Below are 17,804 nucleotides of genomic sequence, written 5' to 3'. Positions count from 1 at the left end.
CATGTGAATAACAAATACAGTCTATTATACAGCATTATTCACATGTGAATAATATAAACACAGTCTATTATACAGCATTATTCACATGTGAATAACAAATACAGTCTATTATACAGCATTATTCACATGTGAGTAATATAAATACAGTCTACTATACAGCATTATTCACATGTGAATAACATAAATACAGTCTATTATACAGCATTATTTACATGTGAATAACATAAATACAGTCTATTATACAGCATTATTCACATGTGAATAACATAAATACAGTCTATTATACAGCATTATTTACATGTGAATAACATAAATACAGTCTATTATACAGCATTATTCACATGTGAATAACATAAATACAGTCTATTGTACAGCATTATTTACATGTGAATAACATAAATACAGTCTATTATACAGCATTATTAACATGTGAATAACATAAATACAGTCTATTATACAGCATTATTCACATGTGAATAACAAATACAGTCTATTATACAGCATTATTCACATGTGAATAATATAAACACAGTCTATTATACAGCATTATTCACATGTGAATAACATAAATACAGTCTATTATACAGCATTATTCACATGTGAATAATATAAACACAGTCTATTATACAGCATTATTCACATGTGAATAAAATAAATACAGTCTATTATACAACATTATTCACATGTGAATAATATAAATACAGTCTATTATACAGCATTATTCACATGTGAATAATATAAATACAGTCTATTATACAGCATTATTCACATGTGAATAATATAAACACAGTCTATTATACTGCATTATTCACATGTGAATAACATAAGTACAGTCTATTATACAGCATTGCTCACAAGTGAATAACATAAATACAGTCTATTATACAGCATTATTCACACGTGAATAATATAAATACAGTATATTATACAGCATTAATCACATGTGAGTAATATAAATACAGTCTATTATACAGCATTATTCACATGTGAATAATATAAATACAGTATATTATACAGCATTAATCACATGTGAGTAATATAAATACAGTCTATTATACAGCATTATTCACATGTGAATAACATAAATACAGTCTGTTATACAGCATTATTCACATGTGAATAACATAAATACAGTCTATTATACAGCATTATTCACATGTGAATAACATAAATACAGTCTATTATACAGAATTATTCACATGTGAATAATATAAACACAGTCTATTATACAGCATTATTCACATGTGAATCACATAAATACAGTCTATTATACAGCATTATTCACATGTGAATAATATAAATACAGAGTAAACAACTAAAAAAGTAAGGTTTTAAGCATTGTTTTCTCTAAAACGCGTACATTTGTCTAAATATGGCCAAGGACACGTGTCCCGCACGTCGTCTTCATCATGAAAGGAAAACTCTAATCTGTAGGAGAGAATTCCTCTGCTATTTTCACATGTTTTTTTGGGGGAGTGGTCAGCTTGAAGCGTCCCTCTGTCTCCGACTCCCTCGTCGTCATGTGACATAAGTAGGGTTACCACGGGAAGTTAGGCTTGGGAAGTTTGGAAATGTTGACCATTTTTTGATTATTCAAAGTTGGACACCGTCCATGGGAATTAATGGGAATATATGGGAATTAATAAGGAATTACAATAATAATATATTATTGGGCACTTGTATTTTAGTATTTGCTAGTTGAACTTTACACATCACAAAAAAGGTAAAGTCAGATCGCTAATGTTGTTAGCATAAATTAATGGGATTTAACATAGAGAAAATTAGCATCACGGCTAACGGAGAAATATTTTCAGTTCATTATGAGACTGTGGTGGTACAAAAACCTAGCTAGCTAGAGATATTGGCCACAAAATCATTGAACAAGTACAGGAACAGCTAGTCTGCTGGAGTAGTCTACAGTCATACAAGCAATTACACCTCTATTACACTTAAATACCATAGATCAAATATATTTACCCCAGTAATATCATCAACACTTACCAGTCCTTGGGCTCAATTACTAGTGTGGCCTCAATAGCCCTGCTGTAGTGTGTTGCATGCTGGGAATTATCGGTGCATGTGATGGAAGAATGCACTGCACATGTGATTGAGGAATGCACAGTGCAGGGTAGAAATTCTACTGAATTTGCATTAAATCAGGTTGTTTTAGCAAATAATCATGCTGCAAGATCTAGCATGTTGCATTCAATCTTTATTCCCATTCATTTCCCATTCATTCCCGTTAATTCCCATGGAAATGTTTCCAACTTTTTCAAATTAGGCTGACATAATTCTTGTACAATGACAACTTTTTACTCACAATATTAACTTTTTTCTAAAAAAAAAACCCAAAAAAACCCAAACATAATTTTTTTCATAATATATTTGACTTTAAAGATGTAAAACTACATACTTTTGTCTTGTAAAATAAAATAAAAAAAAATCTCAGGATATTCTGACTAAATCTTATATGACATCTTTTTCTCACGATACTATTTGAAAAGTTTTTCTCACAATATCACAGCTTTTTTTTTTTCTTTTTTAAACACTTTTCTCCACAATATATTTGACTTTAATCATGTAAAATAGCGTACATTTTTCTTTAAAATGTAAACTTTTTTCTTGAATATTTTTTCTCAATTTTCGTAAAATACTTTTTTTCGCACAAAAAATGTTTTTTTGGTTACTTTTTTTCCCCACAATATTTTTGACTTCTATCATGTAATTTGGCATAATCTTTTCTTGTATTTTTTGCTTTTCTAATCTCAAAATATTCCGACATTTTTGTACAATGACAATCTTTTTCTCAAAGATGAATTGAATGCAACATGTTGCGTTCAATGTTTATTCCCATTAATTTCCCGTTAATTCCCATGGAAAGTGTCCAACTTTGAATAGTCCCGGAATTTTGCAACCCTAGACATGAGTGTTTGTTATGATTTTGCTTAGTAGTTTCGATGACCCGCCTTATCTTGCCTCTGATTGGCCAGTCCGTAATGTTTCGCCCTAACCTTAGTCAATGGTGACTCATCAATAGGAACACCAACCAATCATCATGGATGTTCTCTGCATGTATGGATCTTCTCATTCATCCAGCTCAGGGGTGGGCAACTATTTTTTTTACCGGGGGCCGCATGAGCAACCCGAGCACTGCTGGAGGGCCACATCGACAATATTTCAATTACATTTTGCTCAATATTATTTTTGATATACCGTAAGATAGAAAAATAACAATAATAATAATAATTTCATTTAACCTAACTTAAATGTATACAAAAGCAGATTGCTTTTGATGGTTTTATTAAAACTCTTAATCCTTAAATATTTATATTAGGCCATGTGAAATGGTCTGAGATGGTCTCAACCCGCCTCGTTAAAGTGCGTCGGGAGAGTGACACATTCTCAAATGCGCCCCTCTTCTCCGGGCATATCAGCGCAACAGAGTCCAATAAGCACTCCTTGATAAACTCTTCATCAGAAAACGCCTTACTTTTACTACAAAATGCCCAGGTCTGATCCAGCTCATTGGATTTTCTGTTTTTTTTTTGACCGGATCCATATTCCATTTTCTCTCTTTTTTTTAATTTTTTTTAATTTTTTTATTTTTATTAAATCACATAGAAAAAAAACACACGATACACTTTCAACTAGTGCATCAACCCCAAAAAAAAAAAACCCTCCCTCCCCCATTCACACTCACACAAAAGGGGTTGCTTCTTTCTGCCATCAATACTCTGGTTTCTACAACATGGACAACACTTCTGCAAGGGACACAACACAGTCCCTGAAGCACACTTGATTGTTTGTGCTGCTGGTCCACTAACATTTTCATTTAATTACTTTTTCTTTTTTCTTTTTTCTCCCTTATGTAATTATTTTTATATTGTTTACTTTCCTCTTTATCCAAGAAAATATTTATTTATCTTATCTATAAAAAAATAAATAATAATAAATAAAAAAAATAGGAAAGAAAGGACCTTATCTTCACCAGACCTGGTTGTAAATGAAATTAGCTTTGTTTAAAGGTTTTTTTTTGTATTTTTTTAAAAACAGGTCCAGTCCAGATAATGTCCAAGTCGGGTCCAGCAACACACACCTTCATTCATGTACACTGACAAAAAAAAAAAACAAAAAAAAATTTTTGGTGCACAACAGATTGCATATAATCTATAAACAAAATTACATTTTCAAAAGAAAAACAAAAACAAAAAATGTATGTACAGTCCAGCTTATGTTCAGGTCACTAAAAGTTAGGGAATACAACAACAGATAGCATATAATCTATAAACATAATTACACTTTCAACATAAGCCTTTGAGGACTTCCCATCTTTTTTAATGTTTTTTGGCATCATTATCGTTTTCAACCATGTAACTTTCTAAAGTTAAAAAATACTGAATAAATGTTTTAAAGAAAGTAATACTAAGTGAATATCTGTTTTTGGCCTTAAAAATAAACCTTTTACCGAGTACTATAATTAAATTGATTAAATCATGATTGTCAATGAACTCTCCCAAAATAACAGAAACCACATCAAGCTTCATAAACAAACCAATCCTTAAACACATTTTTTTCAACTTCCACCCAAAAGGAAGACACAATATGACAATACCAAAACAAATGCAGGGTGGATTCAGACTCCTGACAACAAAATCGGCAGTCATCTGACTCTGTCATATTCCATAATTTTAACATTTTCCCCGTGGGTAAGAAGTTATAAATAATTTTAATTTGAAAATAACGATTTTGCACATCAATAGTAGTTTTATAGATTAGTTTGAATATGGCATCCCACGGCAACGGGCAGTCAAAAAAGTCCTCCCATTTTCCAAATGTGTTGTATGCAGGCCCGGCCCTAACCAATCTGGCGCCCTAGGCAAGATTTTAGGTGGCGCCACCACCCCCACATCGGCAGTGAAGTGTATATACTCACAAGAAACCGAATAGCTTTGTCTTTGACCTTTTTTTTTACTTAAAGAAAGCAAATTAACAATCAGAATAGTTAACAAGATAAAAAAAAATATGAATAAATAAATGAATGCAAAAAATAAAAAATGAATATATGAAATACAATATTTTTTACATACATATTGCTTAATTAACATTAATGATGTGCACTTTAACAACTAGGCTTACAACTATACCTAATATATAAAGGGGTGGAAAAGTGACTATTACCTGCAGGGCAAACATTAGCTAACCAGAAGGCAATAACAATGTAAACAAAAAACACCTGCTTAAAAGATCTAATACAAATGTCCCTGAGGAATGTAAGGTGGGAGTACTGTAATTACCTAACGTTACATTATTATTTTCCATAACAATTTAGCCCCCTCCACAATTAACCCGACGTTAAAACAGAACTAGCTATTTATTGATTAGCAATTGCCGAATCATGTAACATTAGCTTAATGCTAAAAAGCCAGGTTACTATCACATTCTGTAACAGACAAATAATTTCATGTAGGCTAACGTTACCTACCTGCTACCTCTGTCTTTTTCTCGTTTCTCCTCCTCTTCTTTTCTCTTTTTTCTTCCCTGGGCACCTGACAGTTTTGGCCGTTTTGACATCTTGTGTTGATTTTTTGATGTGGTGACGTCCAAAAAGAGTCATGATACGGGAAGGGAGGGGGGGGGGGGGGGGGGGGGGGGCGTAATGTTGTAACAAATAATATTTCTATTATATAGGCTTTACTTTGCATTTTAATTAACGAGGGATTATTTTTTGTATTTAGAAATAATAGTACCAACTTTTTTTTTTTTCTCCAACATTTGTGGCACTGGCGTGGCGCCCCCTGATGGACGGCGCCCTTAGCATTTGCCTATACGGCCTATGCCACGGGCCGGCCCTGGTTGTATGGGGCAGCCTTCAAAGATTTCTTTATTAAATAAAACTTATATATTTTTCTATTTATTTTAGTTCCTTTTTGCCAACTCAAATTTCTTATTAGAGGTTTACAAACTAATAATTTAGTAGTTCCATAATTAATTATTTGTTTCCATCTTTTCCCAATGACTCCAGTTAGTTGATTAAATGAAAAGCTTGAGCAAGCATCACCATACATAGTTATACATTCTTCATACTTCATAATCTTACCATTCTCATTAATAATATCATTGACAAAAATGATTCCTCTTTCAAACATATTTTTCCAAAAGAAAGGCTTTCCATCTATTACAATATTAGAGTTCATCCATATTATCTCCACCATACCATTTTCTCTCTTTGTAGTTTGTAGCTTTGATGTAAGCTACCTCGCTACATGGCTCCAAAAGTAAATGGAAAATGGAGTTAAGCCACGTAGCTTAGCTACATGTAGCTCGTTACTTCCCATCCCACAGAGAATGTTCTGGATGGAATAGTGCCGTAAATAGCACGAGGTGCTCCCATCATGCACCAGGTACATGCACGCCTGCAGGGCTCACCTTGATGTCTGCTCCCATGCCAGCTGTAATAAAGTCACTCATTATATAACAACAATTTCGCGTTATGTCAGTTATGTTTGGGAACTGAGTAATGGAGCTGGAACTTTTGTGCTCATGGACGTTAACCTCGAAGATGATTATTGCTCCTGACAAAGAGGTTGTACGGAGGTCGGAGAGATCAGAGCCAGTTCTCGGGGTTGACGGCGGTTGTTTTAGTTGATGGATTTTAAGGCGTGTGTGTGTGTGTGTGTGTGTGTGTGTGTGTGTGTGTGTGTGTGTTGTGGGAGTGTGGGAGCGGCCCGGGACTACAGAAGAGTTTTCCAAAATAGTCAGTGGAGACGCTTTGATGTGGCTGAGCAGGTAGTGTTACAAGCCATCAGCCCGTAATTAGAAATGTTGCCGCTTGTACTTCTTCCAAGGCCAAAAAGGCCACGGGCGGCGTTCGCCTGGCGTGTCAAACTCATGACATGATCTAAAAAAACAAACATACTATTTTTATTTGAAAGGACCAATCCGGAGCTCAATTTGTCATTCAAACTACAGATTTGTAATGAGTACTGTGTTTTTCGGACTATAAAATCCTTTCATTTTCACAAAACTCGACAGTGCGCCTTATAATCCGGTGCGCCTAATGTACGGAATAATTCTGCTTGTGCTTACCGACCTCGAAGCAATTTTATTTGGTACATGGTGCAACGATGAGTGTGACCAGTAGATGGCAGTCACACATAAGAGATACGTGTTAATGGGATTCCGTAACACCATTTCTCAATTGAACATGTTACTACTTCAACATTTCTCGACCGATTTAAACAATTCCAACACCAACCAATTCAGATCATTCAGGACATTCAGGCTCTTAATTTTTTATTTTTTATTTATTTTTTTTATCCCGGTTTTCCCAAATTTCCAGGAAGTTCCCATTGAAATGACTGGGACATTTTCCCAAGTTGCACAATTCCTACAAATGTTCAACCGATTCAAATCATTTGACCTTCAACATATTCTACTCATCTTGGACATTCAAACTATTATTTTTTCAAGTTGAAAATTTTTTCCAGGAATTCCCGTTTTTTTCAAACCATTTTTTCACCCATTTTTCTGTCAACTACTCCTCACAATCAATCAATCCCACATTTTTCAACCCACTTCAAACGTTTCGCCGTCCAAACATTCCTCTTAATCAGGACAAAAAATTCCCGGCTTTCCCGAAATTCCAGGAATTCCGTAATACCATTTCTCAATTAAAAATGTTACTACTTCAACATTTCTCGACCGATTTAAACAATTCCAACACCAACCAATTCAGATCATTCAGGACATTCAGGCTCTTAATTTTTTTTTTTTTTTTTTTTTTTTTTTTTTTTAATCCCGGTTTTCCCAAAATTCCCAAATTTCCAGGAAGTTCCCATTGAAATGACTGGGACATTTTCCCAAGTTGCACAATTCCCACAAATTTTCAACCGATTCAAATCATTTGACCTTCAACATATTCTACTCATCTTGGACATTCAAACTATTATTTTTTCAAGTTAAAAAAAAATTCCAGGAATTCCCAGAATTCCCGTTTTTTTCAAACCCTTTTTTCACCCATTTTTCTGTCAACTACTCCTCACAATCAATCAATCCCACATTTTTCAACCCACTTCAACAGTTTCGCCGTCCAAACATTCCTCTTAATCAGGACAAAAAATTCCCGGCTTTCCCGAAATTCCAGGATTTCCGTAATACCATTTCTCAATTAAAAATGTTACTACTTCAACATTTCTCAACTGATTTGAAAAATGCCAACACCAACCATTTGAACTCATTCAGAACATTCAAGTCTTTAAACAATTTCCCAAAGATATAGCTTTTCCCTAAATTCCCAAATTTCCATGAAATTCCCATTGAAATGAATGGGGCATTTTTCAAAGTTCCACAATTCCCACATTTTTCAACCAATTCCAACCATTCCACCTTCAACATATTCAACTCATCCTAGATATTCAACCTACCATTTTTCCACGTTCAACAAATTTCCAGGAATTCCTGTTTTTTTTCTAACCCTATGTCCAACCTTTTTTTGTTTGACTATTCCTTTTACATTTTTCATCCCATTTAAACTATTCCACCGTCAAAACATTTTTCTTAGGACAAAAAACCAAGTTGGTTTAGGAACAAGAAACATTCCCGGTTTTCCCGAAATTCCAGGAATTCCATAATACCATTTCTCAATTAAAAAACTGTTACTACTTCAACATTTATTGACCGATTTAAACAATTACAACACCAACAAATTCAGCTCATTTAGGACATTCATGCTCCTAATCTTTTTTTTTGTTGAATCCGCTTTTCCCAAAATTTTAAAATTTCCAGGAAGTTCCCATTGAAGTTAATGGGACATTTTTCCAAGTTGCACAATTCTCACATTTTTCAACCAAATCAAACCATTTCACCTTGAACATATTCCACTCATTCTGGACATTAAAACTATTATTTTTTTCATGTTAAAAATAAATTCCAGGAATTCCCGGAATTCCTGTTTTTGTCAAACCCTTTTTTCACCCATTTTTCTGTCGACTACTCCTGCCACATTTTTCAACCCACTTCAACCGTTTCACCGTCCAAACATTCCTCTTAATCAGGATGAGAAATTCCCAGCTTTCCCAAAATTCCAGAAATTCCGTAATACCATTTCTCAATTAAAAATGTTACTACTTCAACATTTCTCGACCGATTTGAACAATTCCAACACCAACCATTTCAACTCATTCAGAACATTCAAGTCTTTAAACATTTTCCCAAAAATATAGCTTTTCCCTAAATTCCCAAATTTCCATGAAATTCCCATCGAAATGAATGATACATTTTTCAAAGTTCCACAATTCCCACATTTTTCAACCAATTCCAACCATTCCACTTTCAACATATTCAACTCATCCTAGATATTCAACCTACCATTTTTCCACGTTCAACAAATTTCCAGGAATTCCTGGTTTTTTTCTTACCCTATTTCCAACCTTTTTTTGTTTGACTATTCCTTTTACATTTTTCATAACATTTCAACTGTTCCACCGTCAAAACATTTTCCTTAGGACAAAAAACCAAGTTGGTTTAGGGACTAGAAACATTCCCGGTTTTACTGAAATTCCAGGAATTCCGTAATACCGTTTTTCAATTGAACATGTTACTACTTCAACATTTCTTGACCGATTTAAACAATTCCAACACCAACCAATTCAGATCATTCAGGACATTCAGGCTCTTAATCTTTTTTTATTTTTAAAAAATCCCGCTCCTCCCAAAATTCTCAAATTTCCAGGAAGTTCCCATTAAAATGACTGGGACATTTTTCCAAGTTGCACAATTCCTACACATTTCCAACCTATTCAAACCAATTCACCTTCAACATATTCTACTCATCCTGGACATTCAAACTATTATTTTTTCAAGTTCCAAAAAATTCCAGGAATTCCCAGAATTCCTGTTTTTTCAAACCCTTTTTTCACCCATTTTTCTGTCCACTACTCCTCCCACATTTTTCAACCCACTTCAAACGTTTCACCGTCCAAACCTTCTTCTTAATCAGAATGAAAAATTCCAGTTTTTCCTGAAATTCCAGGAATTCCGGAATACCATTTCTCAATTAAAAATGTTACTACTTCAACATTTCTCGACCGATTTGAAAAATTCCAACACCAACCATTTCAACTCATTCAAAATATTCAAAATAACCCTATGTTCGAAAAAATTTTGTTTGACTATTCCTTTTACATTTTTCTTAGGACAAAAAAACAAGTTGGTTTAGGAACTAGAAACATTCCCGGTTTTCCCGAAATTCCATAATACCATTTCTCAATTAAAAAACTGTTACTACTTCAACATTTCTTGACTGATTTAAACAATTCCAACACCAACCAATTCAGCTCATTTAGGACATCTATGCTCCTAATCATTTTCCCCCAAAAAATCAGCTTTTCCCAAAATTCCCATTGAAATGAATGGGCCATTTTTCCAAGTTGCACAATTCCCACATTTTTCAACCTATTCAAACCATTCCAACATCAACACATCCCACTCATCCCGGACATTCAAACGAACACTTTCCCAAGTTCCAAACCAAATTCCGGTTTTCCTGGAAATTCAAACCCTTCAACATTCAAACCAGTTCAGTTCAACTTCAGCATTGGAGCGTTCACACGCAATTCCTTCAGGAATTGCCTCATCTAGTATATTTTGTAATTTTTTTCTTATATAAAGACAGTTTTGCTTGAATATATTTGTATTCATTTGTTGACAAATACGTGCAGATTCCTGGAAAAGCCTGTTTCAAGTTGGCTGTCAATTAGTCAACATTCAACTGTGAAAAGGTCACGGCTTGAACAATGAAATATTTCTGTTAGTTTAAGCTGTTCGCTCTGCGACCTGCCAGGCCGTCATGGCGGACACATGAAAGGAACGGGACGAGGGTCAGAGGAGTGGGAGCGTTGTGGGGCTAATGGGGGTTAATTGTCTGCTGTTATTTTGACTGCAGGCGTAGGAGCGATGATAAGCGTTTGAAGGGAGAGTGACGCAAGACGCGAGGCCCGAGGTGTGTCAGTCAGACACGGAGAATAAAGCCGGCCGGGTCGCACAACAAAACCCTCTAAAAAAACGTTGTGTAATACTTAATTCACGCCTGTTAAATCGTAATGACTCGCATGCATCACTGAAGGATGCAAAAGGACGACAGAGACAGTGTGTGCGTGTGTGTGTGTGTGTGTGTGTGTGTGTGTGTGTGTGTGTGTGTGTGTGTGTGTGTGTGTGTGTGTGTGTGTGTGTGTGTGTGTGTGTGTGTGTGTGTGTGAGAGTGAAAGCAGGACAAGAGTGCAGTATGATGAACATGCTGTTCCTTGAAAACCAGCATTCAGCTTCAATTATCTCAGTTTGAAAGCAGAGCTGCACTGTCCCCTCTGAAACGCACGTCAGTTCTGCACACTGTAGACATTTTGCTTGGCGTCGGCCATGTTTTGCAACCGATCCAACTCAATTTTTACTCACACGTGCTTACAGGTGCCTTACACGTGCGTACCGAATTTTGTGCTGATCCGACTAAAGCAGGGGCGTCAAAGTCATTTTAGGTCAGGGGCCGCATGGAGGAAAATGTGTGCAAACACGGGCATTAAAACTAAAAAATAAAGACAACTTCAGATTGTTTTCTTTATCTTACTTACAAAAATAGAACAAACACATTCTGAAAATATTACAATAAAAAATATGGGAAAAAATTACCGGCAGCGGTAAAGTTTAGATTCATGAAGGAAAGAAGAAAGTGAATAGAATAGAATAGAACAGAAAGTACTTTATTGATCCCTGGGGGAAATTCAGCACCACAGTTCGCTCACAATAGACAATAAACACTTTTACATGTGAATAATATAAATACAGTCTATCATACAGCATTATTCACATGTGAATAACATAAATACAGTCTATTATACAGCATTATTCACATGTGAATAATATAAATACAGTCTATTATACAGCATTATTCACATGTAAATAACATAAATACAGTCTATTATACAGCATTATTCACATGTGAATAATATAAATACAGTCTATTATACAGCATTATTCACATGTGAATAATATAAATACAGTCTATTATACAGCATTATTAACATGTGAACAATATAAATACAGTCTATTATACAGCATTATTCACATGTTAATAATATAAATACAGTCTATTATACAGCATTATTCACATGTGAATAATATAAATAGTCGTTATACAGCATTATTCACATCTGAATGATATAAATACAGTATATTATACAGCATTATTGACATGCGAATAACATAAATACAGTCTATTATACACCATTATTCACATGTGAATATTATAAATACAGTCTATTATACAGCATTATTTACATGTGAATAATATCAATACAGTCTATTATACAGCATTATTCACATGTGAATAATATAAATACAGTCTATTATACAGCATTATTCACATGTGAACAACATAAATACAATTTATTATACAGCATTATTCACATGTGAGTAATACAAATACAGTCTATTATACAGCATTATTCACATGTGAAAACTATAAATACAGTCTATTATACAACATTATTCACATGTGAATAATATAAATACAATCTATTATACTGCATTATTGACATGTGAATAACATAAATACAGTCTATTATACAGCATTATTCACATGTGAATAATATAAATACAGTCTATTATACAACATTATTCACATGTGAATAATATAAATACAATCTATTATACTGCATTATTGACATGTGAATAACATAAATACAGTCTATTATACAGCATTATTCACATGTGAATAATATAAATACAGTCTATTATACAACATTATTCACATGTGAATAATATAAATACAATCTATTATACTGCATTATTGACATGTGAATAACATAAATACAGTCTATTATACAGCATTATTCACATGTGAATAATAGAAATACAGTATATTATACAGCATTATTCACATGTGAGTAATATAAATACAGTCTATTATACAGCATTATTCACATGTGAATAATATAAATACAGTCTATTATACAGCATTATTCACATGTGAGTAATATAAATACAGTGTATTATACAGCATTATTCACATGTGAGTAATACAAATACAGTCTATTATACAACAGTATTCACATGTGAATAATATAAATACAGTCTATTATACAGCCTTATTCACAAGTGAGTAATATAAATACAGTCTATTATACAGCATTATTCACATGTGAGTAATATAAATACAGTCTATTATACAGCATTATTCACATGTGAGTAATATAAATTCAGTCTATTATACAGCATTATTCACTTGTGAATAATATAAATACAGTCTATTATACAGTATTATTCACATGTGAGTAATATAAATACAGTCTATTATACAGCATTATTCACATGTGAATAATATAAATACATTATACATTCACAGTACATGTACAGTCAAAAAGGAACATATGCATTATACAGTCTGATGGCTGTCGGTATGAAGGATCACTAGCTGACAATGATGGCTTTAATCTCTAGTTGACAACTAGAGTGCTAATCGCTAACTATCTTAAATGCTAACATAAATATAATAATACAATTATTATATATATATATATATATATATATATATATATATATATATATAAAATAATACAATAATGCATTTATTCATGTTATTATTTTGTCACATTTAACTACAGGACAGTGTTGGCTCAATGTTCATGTAGAAGTAAAGATATTTATAAAAAAATAATATTATTTTTTTTAATTTACCACAAATTTGTCTGTGTGAGAAATTTCAAGTTTATACCAGTTATGGGGTGTAAACACAGCGCCCCCATGTGGGGTGTTTGTCTTACAAATAATAGCACAGCAGGGGTGCATGTTGTGCACACACACCTTCCCCAGTAGAAATGTGGGCTTATGCACAAACAAAAGGTAAACATTGTCCTGATGAACCCAAATAAAACATTTTTTAGGAAGGTGCACGTGTGTTGGTGAACACGGACGCCGTTTGTCCGACAAGCTGTTAAGTGAAGTTTTATTAGAAGCCAGCGTAAACCCCTGGGAACCCAAAAAAAAAAGAGCTTTATTGGCTGCACTGGAAGTGTGTAAACAGAAAGAGACCATCGCCATGGCAACCAGGAAATACACCAGGAAATGATAAGAGAGAGCGAGAAAATATGAGCGTAAACAATGACGGCGTAAGTTTGGAATTTATTTATAGGAAATCGTTCTTATAAAATCAACACATTGGGAGAAGAATCGCTGAGATGATCTCATTAAATGTTTTGATTGTAGGGTTGTACTGGTACTAGTATAGTATATACCAATCAATCATATACCGGTACTAGTATAGTATATACTAATCAATCATATACCGGTACTAGTATAGTATATACCAATCAATCATATACCGGTACTAGTATAGTATATACTAATCAATCATATACCGGTACTAGTATAGTATATACCAATCAATCATATACCGGTACTAGTATAGTATATACTAATCAATCATATACCGGTACTAGTATAGTATACACCAATCAATCATATACCGGTACTAGTATAGTATATACTAATCAATCATATACCGGTACTAGTATAGTATATACCAATCAATCATATACCGGTACTAGTATAGTATATACCAATCAATCATATACCGGTACTAGTATAGTATATACCAATCAATCATATACCGGTACTAGTATAGTATATACCAATCAATCATATACCGGTACTAGTATAGTATATACCAATCAATCATATACCGGTACTAGTATAGTATATACCAATCAATCATATACCGGTACTAGTATAGTATATACCAATCAATCATATACCGGTACTAGTATAGTATATACCAATCAATCATATACCGGTACTAGTATAGTATACACCAATCAATCATATACCGGTACTAGTATAGTATATACCAATCAATCATATGCCGGTACTAGTATAGTATATACTAATCAATCATATACCGGTACTAGTATAGTATATACTAATCAATCATATACAAGAGAAGAATAAGTGATTATTACATTTGAACAGAAGTGTAGATAGAAAATGTTGAAACAGAAAATAAGCAGATATTAACAGGAAATGAAAATGTAGATTAATAATAATTTATTACAGTTTGTCCCTCATAATGTGTACAAAATAATAGGTGTATAAATGACACAATAGGTTACTGCATACGTCAGCAGACTAATTAGGAGTCTTTGTTTGTTTACTTATTACTAAAAGACAAGTTGTCTAGTATGTTCACTGTTTTATTTAAGGACTAAATTGTTAGGAACTGGTCAAGGAGGTGACCCCAGGATGCAGATACGGGAGGCAAGGTAGAATTACAAAAAGGGAAACATTTAGTAAGTCCAAAAAGTGTAATAAAAGGCGATGGGGCAGAAGTGCACACCATTAATAACAAACAAAAACAGAGTTCCTCAGTGGTCGGCAGGGGAAAAGGCCAGGGCGCACTGAGCACAGCATAAAGTCCAACACAGAATCCTCTTTACCTCAGGGAGGCTAGGAAACAAACACAAAGAGGTGAGGGATTACAGGACTACAGAGAGACAACGTACCAGGACTAACGAGGTGAAGCAGGCGCATGCACGGGGGAGGTTCAGGAGACAATAACCGGCAAGACCATGCTGTCACTGACGAGCTTAAATACGCCTAGGTAGAAATTGGTTGCAGGTGTGCCTTAGTGTCCGCCCCTCGCTGAAGGAAACAGACATCACAATAAAGGAGAAGGCAGGGAAATGATAAAACACAACATAAATTAAAGCTGCAAGCAGCGATGGACGGGACCGACTTTGAGGGCTCATAAAATCCAAACCGGAGCAGTAATTAAAACTCTTTCATCAACTTTTAATCAGAAGGGTTCAATCTCTCTCCTGTGCTAATTTGAATCCGACAGGACAAACGCGCTCAGAGGAGATAATGTTTGAAAAAAGGGGACTGTTTTTACACACTTTTTGTTTTGAAGGGGGAATTGCAAACTTACTCTTGATTTTTGCTGGGGGTTGTTAGTGAATGAAATATAGGTCTAAGTGAGACCTACATAGAGGTTTTTGTTTCATGTCTCTACGACATTCCTACTGGGAGTTACAGGAAGTTTTGTCTGTGTTTCCTTCCTAGGGGGCGCTAGAGCGTAATTTTGAATTTTGGGGTTTGGTTTTTTGATTAGATCGCAATTTTCGCCAGTCCTGATGTGTGTGTTCAATTTGGTGAGTTTTGAAGCATGTTAAAGGGGGTCAAATTACAGCTCAAAGAGGCGGCGGTATAGTAATAAAACGCTAGAAATTCAATAGGGTCCTCTGTCCCAAAGGGACTCGGTCCCTAATTAAAGCTGCAAGCAGCGATGGACGGGACCAACTTTGAGGGCTCATAAAATCCAAACCGGAGCAGTAATTAAAACTCTTTCATCAACTTTTAATCAGAAGGGTTCAATCTCTCTCCTGTGCTAATTTGAAGCCGACACGACAAACGCGCTCAGAGGAGATAATGTTTGAAAAAAGGTGACTGTTTTTACACACTTTGTTTTGAAGGGGGAATTGCAAACTTACTGTTGATTTTTGCTGGGGGTTGTCAGTGAATGAAATATAGGTCTAAGTGAGACCTACACAGAGGTTTTTGTTTCATGTCTCTACGACATTCCTACTGGGAGTTACAGGAAGTTTTGTCTGTGTTTTCTTCCTAGGGGGCGCTAGAGCGTAATTTTGAGTTTTGGGGTTTGGTTTTTTGATTAGATCGCAATTTTCGCCAGTCCTGATGTGTGTGTTCAATTTGGTGAGTTTTGAAGCATGTTAAAGGGGGTCAAATTACAGCTCAAAGAGGCGGCGGTATAGTAATAAAACGCTAGAAATTCAATAGGGTCCTCTGTCCCAAAGGGACTCGGTCCCTAATTAAAGCTGCAAGCAGCGAAGGACGGGACCAACTTTGAGGGCTCATAAAATCCAAACCGGAGCAGTAATTACAACTCTTTCATCAACTTTTAATCAGAAGGGTTCAATCTCTCTCCTGTGCTAATTTGAAGCCGACACGACAAACGCGCTCAGAGGAGATAATGTTTGAAAAAAGGTGACTGTTTTTACACACTTTTTGTTTTGAAGGGGGAATTGCAAACTTACTGTTGATTTTTGCTGGGGGTTGTCAGTGTATGAAATATAGGTCTAAGTAAGACCTACATAGAGGTTTTTGTTTCATGTCTCTACGACATTCCTACTGGGAGTTACAGGCCGTTTTGTCTGTGTTTTCTTCCTAGGGGGCGCTAGAGTGTAATTTTGAGTTTTGGGGTTTGGTTTTTTGATTAGATCGCAATTTTCGCCAGTCCTGATGTGTGTGTTCAATTTGGTGAGTTTTGAAGCATGTTAAAGGGGGTCAAATTACAGCTCAAAGAGGCGGCGGTATATTAATAAAACGCTAGAAATTCAATAGGGTCCTCTGTCCCAAAGGGACTCGGTCCCTAATTAAAGCTGCAAGCAGCGAAGGACGGGACCAACTTTGAGGGCTCATAAAATCCAAACTGGAGCAGTAATTAAAACTCTTTCATCAACTTTTAATCAGAAGGGTTCAATCTCTCTCCTGTGCTAATTTGAAGCCGACACGACAAACGCGCTCAGAGGAGATAATGTTTGAAAAAAGGTGACTTTTTTTACACACTTTTTGTTTTGAAGGGGGAATTGCAAACTTACTGTTGATTTTTGCTGGGGGTTGTCAGTGTATGAAATCTAGGTCTAAGTGAGACCTACATAGAGATTTTTGTTTCATGTCTCTACGACATTCCTACTGGGAGTTACAGGCAGTTTTGTCTGTGTTTTCTTCCTAGGGGGCGCTAG

This window comes from Nerophis lumbriciformis, linkage group LG36, assembly GCF_033978685.3.
Source record: "Nerophis lumbriciformis linkage group LG36, RoL_Nlum_v2.1, whole genome shotgun sequence".
NCBI lineage: Eukaryota > Metazoa > Chordata > Actinopteri > Syngnathiformes > Syngnathidae > Nerophis > Nerophis lumbriciformis.
This window is presented reverse-complemented; position numbering follows the sequence as displayed.